Source organism: Triticum dicoccoides, chromosome 2B (assembly GCF_002162155.2).
Source record: "Triticum dicoccoides isolate Atlit2015 ecotype Zavitan chromosome 2B, WEW_v2.0, whole genome shotgun sequence".
NCBI classification, from domain to species: Eukaryota; Viridiplantae; Streptophyta; class Magnoliopsida; order Poales; family Poaceae; genus Triticum; species Triticum dicoccoides.
Genome location: NC_041383.1, coordinates 765,672,720 through 765,679,712, shown reverse-complemented (window position 1 = coordinate 765,679,712; position 6,993 = coordinate 765,672,720). Strand labels below are relative to the sequence as shown.

The following is a 6,993-nucleotide window of genomic DNA, read 5'->3' as shown; positions in this document are numbered from 1 at the left end:
TCAATGTCATCTTTGATCTTACCATGTACACATGCTTTGATTACGTCAACAACTCTAGCTTTACGGATAAAATAATCAGATATACTCCATTGTTTCTCATATCTACATCACTTTCTCTTTAGTACTACTCCCTCCGTTCGGAAATACTTTTCGTCATAATCGATAAAAAGGGATGTATCTAGACGTATTTTAATTTTAGATACATCTCTTTTTATTCATTTTGATGACAAATATTTTCGGACGGAAGAAGTACTATGTAGCATCATGTGCTTTGTTAAAATGAGACATTCGTACTTCCACTACATATGTAACATCGTACTGCATAGTTACAGACTACAGATCAGAATCGTTTACCATAGTTATACTGGACATACCTTTTGGGTTTAGCTACCAGTTGAGGCTACATTATTGTACACGTTATTGCTTTATTAAATGTCCAAAATTGACGCATCTTGTCGTATTCCACGCTTGGGTTTTCAAGAGGGGGAGCTGAATGCGTTCTCAACGGCCAAACCGGCAAAAGGATGCAGCAACTGATCTTCGCAGGCCCCAACTTCTACCACAGGCTCATCCACATGGCCGAGGACAAGGTGAAGTTCCGCAACACGGGGCCGGTGCAGTTATGCTAAGCTGGCATTGTGAGTCCGTTTGCTAGAATATTAAGTTCTACTTTATAGTCGCCATAGCATACTCAACAAGTGTTATAAAGTTATCAAGGAATTGGGTCGCCACTGAAAGATTTGGTTTAACGTCAATACCTTGTCATGGCCTGTTGTAGCCGCCACCTCCTCCCTGCTGGTTATAACCAGCGCCACAGCCGTCGCGCGATCCACCAGAGTTACTTCGCGGTTTGCCACGGTAGCCCTTGGGTGGACCACGGCCTCCACGAGCAGCGGCATTAGCGGACAATTTGAAGTTGCCATCAGCGCCCTAGAATAGTTCGACCCTCCGATCGAAGTTGGACATGAGGGCGAAGAGATGGCTGAGGGAGAGGGGCTCGGTGCGGACGTCGGGGGCGGAGAAACAAAAGTGAAATTGTACCCACGCCCGTCGTCAGATGGGTAAAGGGATATAAGTACCTCTTAGGCTTTTGCATATTCCCCTTTTCCCATCTGATGGGAACGATTTCGCTGTCCATCTCAGTGGAAGAGTACACAACCTGTGAGAATTCCCCCATGCCCTTCCTAAGAATACTAGTTTCCCCTCACCCTTGATGGTACAATTCTTGAAGGAGAAACCGCTCTCACTGTTGATACGGCTCTTGCTGGCCCGCCCCTCTTGTGCCACTACCATGTTGGTGATATCCTTGTTAGTAGAGATGATACTACAGTCTTCATACAACGATTATGCGGATCCGAAGATGAAGTCAACACTTCCCTTGATTGTAGAGGCCTTGAAGTAGTGGAGCCCCTCATGGTCATACAAGGCTCTCTGGCCGGCCTCGATGGTGCAGTTATAGAAAATTGCCTTTGTGCCCATGACATGCAACGCAGTGGCCTACACTTGTTTGCCGCCCGCCTTGGAAGGAAGTGCATCATTCTTGATGATAATACCATAGGCAATGAAATAGTCAAACTCTATGGTAACAGTGCTACTACCACTAGAGCCGAGGAGCATGTCATCCTTGCCCTTGGTCATAGTGTGACGAAGGGTTACCTTTTCCAATGAACACCTTCTCATGGAACACTGTTCCGAGGGACAAGCTTTTTCAGACGGGGGGAGTATATGCTTAGCCTAAAGCCCAGAACAGTGTTCCGTGAGAAGGTGTTCATTGGAAAAGGAAGCCCTTCGTCATCCATTTGAGGGACAAACTTTTTCGGACGAGGGAGTATCTAGCACTAACTTGATGCTAGATATATCCATTTGAGGAGTATCGTTTAATGTTATCATCGGGGATGTTGGAAATGCACTCACTAATGTTCTTGTACAAGCCATCTTCACCACCAAAGATAGTGTCTGGGTCAATGCTATTACCGAGCCTTGAGGCTTCTGCTATGGAGAGCTTGGCGTCAAGTGTCAATGTGCCTACACTACTCTTAGTCTCTTGCAATGCCACCCGTTGATCAAAACCTTCTTGTCGCGACAACACTGGAAACAACACAAGCATGAGCAGCCCCATGAACAACGAGAGTTTCTTCATCGCTATGATTGATGCAATATGCAAGGTCTGCTTTCTCCTCGTTGTGGCTAGCAATTTAGTGAGTTGGGCTATATATAGTTCACATTGGGAGGTAATGAGAGGATGAGCAAAGAACAAGCAGAGGGAGTGGTCTTGAATCAATTCTCCTTCCGAGGTAGGTGCATGACCATCAGTTTTATGGACGGTCTGCATTGCCTTTACCAGACCATCAACCAGATGACACATGTATTTCTTTGTCATTTTGTTCCATCGATCAACCGAGATACATATTTACAATGTAAAATTCATGCATCCCATCCCTTCGTATTGTGTGACAAACAACCGAGTTACCTGCAGCGTTCTCGATTAATATATTTATACGAGTCATAGATTAGTTAACATGTACATTAAATAGTATTGACATTAAAACACAATTCATACTATACATGAGTGACATGACCAAATTCGAATGTCTGTGGAATGGCTAGAAGATATAGATGTTGCTTCAAGCAGAAAAAAAAGGAAGAAAGATGTGACATTCAGTTTGACTTGGTTAACAGTTATCTTAAGGCCCCTTTGAACAAATAGTGCAAAAATGTGACATTCAGTTTGCCTTGGTTGCTGCCGAACTCGCTCACGATGAATTACAACTACAACAACAGGAAGAGGTGCGGCGACCCGGACGGCATCCACATCAAGGAGGCTGCCTACTGCGCGCGCTCCATCGCCGATGGATGGCTGGCTCAAGGGCAAATACTGCACTCCCAGCATCCCATCCTGCGCTGATCGATGATACTACATTATTATCGTGTGCTAGCTATAATACCGACTTGTCTTTCTAGTCGCCACATCTGTCATACTGTGTTATAAAGTTATCAAAGAATTGTCTCGCTACAAAATCACATTTCCTTCATATCCAATTTGGCTCAAAACTAATCTGAATAAAATTAGTGCCAGTATGGTATACCGAAATAGTAAAGGGGAAACAGTTCACAAATGGGAAGCAATAAAGATTTTTTTAAAGCACTAACCCTATAAAGAACTCCATAGCCTACATCTGAATTTGTTATATTTATTTCAAATATGATATATCGAGTTCAAAAATACATATGGACACAACAATGGTCAGCATATCCTCTCTTCTTCTAAAGAGTTAAAGGAAAACTGTACACTGCAGAATGTTAAAATGAACGAGCAAAGCTACCTAGATATGACACTTGCCGGGGTTGCATTGAGAATTAGACTCATGGATCCACAAGCTATACATTTCTTGCTGGATGAACCTCTTCATCTCATCTTAGAAGTGCAGCTTTCAGTGCGAACTATGATGAACTGCTGACACTTACAAGCTTCTCCCGTAGCTTTTCCAAGCGGGCCTGGACAAGGGAGTGTCAGCATAGAAAGTCTGCATCGCTAAATCATGCGACTGCAATCGGAACCATGAAATGCCAAAACTACAGTGCATTTTCAACACTAACCTTGAAAGACTTGGACCGACGAATAGATGGGTCAAGATCCAAGGCGCGTGCAAAAGCATCCTTTGCGGAGTGGTACTCTCCCAGTGCGAATAGTGCGTCCCCTCGCAACAAGTGAGACTGCATAGCCATGATACACAAGACCTTATGAAGACGGTATGCCCACAGAACTTATGCTTCAGAAGCAAGAAGGCTGCATGCTTCTTTATTAAGAAAGCCAGGCATCAAACTACAAGTGTTTAATTGTCCAATAAACGGACATAAAAAGAACAACATGGAAATATTTCACATTCCGAACGAAGCTATGCACAAAAATGTTTTCAAAACAGTCTCCAAGATAAGAAGAAAAAAGACAAGGCAATCTTTTTTGTTGCTTTGCGGGAAAAAAGACAAGGCACTCAAGTAGGAAGTTTGAAAGCATTAAACATGCGATGTCGTCTCGAAGCTTCAATGAAGCTTACTAACCTCCATCTATGTTTACAATTATTTTATCAGAATCACATCAGTACATGGTGCAGACTACAGATGTATGTATGGAATTATACTGCCTTTGATATCATACAAATGAACATCGTATGACGTTATGTTCACAGATAAGTTACTCATTATATTCATCTCGACCACCAATATGATAAAAGTGAAAACCGTTTCACATTATGAGATGTAGTTGTTTTTACCAGCCATATGATGATGTCCCTTGTGCCCCTTGTGCTGCAAGGTTAAGCACTACAACTGTGTACTGCCTTCAGTCCATATTTGGTAACCACAGCCCTCAATTTTTCAAGTCATCGACTCATGATCAAGCATACTAAATGGTTTTTTCAATTCACTCCACTGTCATAGGTACTCATCATGGCTTTCCCCAACCTCAACTTACTACTGCGTTTCTAAATATAAGCCTTTTTTAGAGATTTCAATACGGACTACAGACGGATGTATATAGACATATTTTAGATTGTAGATTCACTCATTTTGCTCCGTATGTAGTCCGCATTGGGATCTCTAAAACTGCTTATATTTAGGAACGGAGGGAGTAGTTAACGCAAAGCTATCGGCACACGGTTTCTGACAGAAAATGGCCGTCCAATTCATAAACAATACACCATAGCTAACTAAGGATGCAGTATCATGAACAAGCAAAGGAGCTCAATCTACAAGTGACACCTGAGGAAAACTGGGAGCTATCCTTATGGCCTCCTCGGCATCCGCGAGCGCGCCGGTGGTACCCCCAACCCTATTCTCGCCTTACACCTGCAAAATTGCAACCAAGCATCACATGCCAAGCTCATCAGAGTTCACGTTTACACTGTCAGACGCTTTTTTTTTAACCGGGCGTAACCCCTTTCCATTACTCACATAACGGAAATACAACAGTTCAGCAAACCGACCAGGAAACCAAAGAAAGGGGAAAGCGAGTCCAAAGCATCCCTGGGAAACCCACGATAAACACCCGTCATCGGGTAGTTTATCGCGGGGGAAAACCCAGCGACACCAAAATATCCACGCCAAGCTACCAGAACCATCAGGCTAAACAAAGTTACGCTCACGCAGGAGCCTAAACCTACTCACACCACCAGGCTACAAATACCAAAAGAGCCAAGAACAATGGACAACATGTCTCAAGCGAAGAGAACTGGAGAGAAGCTCTTTGCCCGCACCCTTCAGTTCGTCCATCCCGGAGCCGCACAGATACGCATCATGTTCAAAGCATTGATTCTCAGCATCTTAGCTCCCCTCTCCATTGCTTCACAGTCTTCTTCCATCATCAGACCTGCCCAATATGTAATATAACCACAAGTAACGTATATTACATCAAATGGAGATCTCAACCTCTTGAACTCAAAGGTGGTTCTGTTACGGCCAATGTTGAGGATATCGCTTATTGTTATCGTCTCGCTCAGCTAGGGATTAAAGGTTAATCGAAAATCGGTCGATTAATCAATTTTATCGGTTGACTATTAATCGGATAATTTTGCAAATCTCAGGTACCCAACACTAAAATACGCTATATTCAACACCAAAACAATATTAGATAGAAGTGTTACCTTAACTTCTAGGCTTTGAATCCTTGTATAATGACAAAAAAATAGGACACCAATACATATTGCGCAACAAGGTCCACAAAACATAAATAAACATAGTTTTTGCTAACATAGTGCTATGAATAGGTCTGATTTATCGGTAGATTCTCGATAAATCGCTTGTCAGAGTGATAAATCGGTCCAAAAGATAAATGGTGAAGATAAGGCATAATCTTATCGGTCACTCCTCGATTAGCGATAAATCGGAAGATTAATCGCTGAATCGGAAGATTGCTTGAACAATGGTTACGGCAATTCAACATAGCCCAACAGAGTGCAGCTAAGCCAAAGGTATAGAACCTCTCTCCATCTGGAAGGAAACTATAGCACCAGGAAAAATACTGCCATATATTGTTCGGACACAGGTCCGTTCCCAGCATACATCCGACAGTCCTCCACATGATCCTAGCCACCGGACATGTGAAGAACAGGTGCTGGGCTGTCTCTCTGTTATCACAAAAGGAGCAGGAAGGATTCCCCAACCAATTTCGTCTTCTCATCACATCTCTAGTTAAAATGGAGTCTTGGAAAAGTTGCCACGGGAAAATTTGTATCTTAAGTGGAATTCTGGCTTGCCAGATCCACTTATAACTACAACCATCCAGGTTTCTTTCCAGGTAATTGTAAACTGATTTGGTAGTAAACTTGTTCTCTTTTCTCCCCAAGGACCATACAACCTTATCAGGTTCATTAGTGGTCGGCCACGAGGTCACCACTTTCTGCATTTCCCTCCACTGCTCTAGCAGAGGGGGGGTGGAGACGCCTTCTAAAGAAATTGTCATCCACACCGTTTTTAAAGTTTGCAACCGTGATCCCTTGATCATTGCAAATGATGTACATCGCATGGAATTGATCACATAAAGGGGGTTTATTATTGATATAATCATCCCACACTCTAGCAAGGTTACCAGATTTTAGAACTACCTTTCTCCCCACCATGTAGTGTTCTTTGACTTTCATAATAGCCTTCCAAATAGGAGAATCACCAAATTTAGATTTAACTGAAACAATCGTGTCTTTTTTGAGGTATATTTGGCTCGAATTATGTCTTGCCACAGCCCTTGCTGTGTTTCCAACTTCCACCACCACTTGGTGAGGAGACTAATGTTTTGTTTATGCAGGTCTTTCACCCCAGGCCTCCTTTTTCCTTGGAGCGGCAAATTCTGGACCATTTCACCAAATGGTACCATTTCCGACCTTCATGCTCTTGCCAAAAGAATCGCTTACGGTGCTTGTCAAGTTTCCCAATAACTTTTTTCAAGAGTAAAAACATCGACATATAATAGAAAACTATGCTGGTTAAAGATGTATTAAGGAG

At 42.8% G+C, this 6,993-nt stretch overlaps 1 pseudogene; it reads left to right on the top strand.

The window, feature by feature from the left end:
• The first annotated feature begins 469 nt into the window (after window positions 1–469).
• The window catches only part of LOC119368653, a 31,143-nt pseudogene continuing 24,619 nt past the window's right edge, over window positions 470–6,993 (top strand).